Source organism: Echinops telfairi, unplaced genomic scaffold, assembly GCF_000313985.2.
Source record: "Echinops telfairi isolate 266 unplaced genomic scaffold, ASM31398v2 ScPeMD7_18;HRSCAF=68, whole genome shotgun sequence".
In the NCBI taxonomy this organism is placed as follows: Eukaryota; Metazoa; Chordata; class Mammalia; order Afrosoricida; family Tenrecidae; genus Echinops; species Echinops telfairi.
In genome coordinates this window covers 72,321,343-72,322,386 of record NW_022103915.1, presented here as the reverse complement: position 1 = coordinate 72,322,386, position 1,044 = coordinate 72,321,343, and positions in this window count along the sequence as shown.

The following is a 1,044-nucleotide window of genomic DNA, read 5'->3' as shown; positions in this document are numbered from 1 at the left end:
GGGCAATGTATGTACAAATGCGCTTTACACAATTGATGTGTGTATGGATTGTGATAAGAGTTGTATGAGCCCCTAATAAAATGATTTTTAAAAAAAGAAATAGTTGTGCGAACAGAACAAGGGAAGATTGTATGTAAGGATAATAATAAATTATGGGTAACCTTGAGAAGAATGGGAATGCTCACACACTGCATTGTGCTCATGTGGAACTTGTACATGGATCAACAGGCAGTTATGTGAACAGCACAAAGGAATACTGCTTGGTATAAAATCAGAAAAGGTGTGTGTCTGGGTCGTACCCTCTCACGATACATATTCAATCAGTATGCTCAGCAAGTTATCGGAGAGATAGGGTTATAGGAAGAAGACGATGTCATCAGGATTAGAGGCAGGCTTATGAACAGCCTTCCATATGCAGCTGTGCAACCTGGCTGGCTGGGAGTGAGGGCTTGAAGCACTTGCTGATGAAGATCAAGGATTGCAGCCTTCATTCAATATGTATCTACTTCATGTTGTTTATAATCAGAAGTGCATTGTTAATTTGGTTTTATTTTTTAGTTGTTCTAAAATAGATTTACAGTGTACAACATTTCACAATTCAATGTTTTTTACATATATAATTTAATGATGTCTGTCCCCCAGGGGAGAGGTTATATGTAGATCCTTGTAATCAGTTCCCCCTTTCCAACCCACCCTCCCTCCATCTTCCCAGTATCACCACTCACGCCACTGGTCCTGAAGGGATCATCCGCCCTGGATTCCCTGTGTTTCCAGTTTCTATCTGTCCCAGTGTACATCTTCTGGTCTAGCCAGATTTGTAAGGTAGAATTGGAATCATGATAGTTGGGGGCAGGAAGGAGGAAACATTTAGGAACTAGAGTAAAGTTGTATGTTTCATCATTGCTACATTGCACCCTGACTGGCTCTTCTCCTCCCCACAACCCGTCTGTAAGAGGATGTCCCATTGCCTGCAGATGAGCTTTGGATCTCTGCACTCCCCCTCATTCACAATGATATGATGTTTTGTTCTGATCATGCCTGATA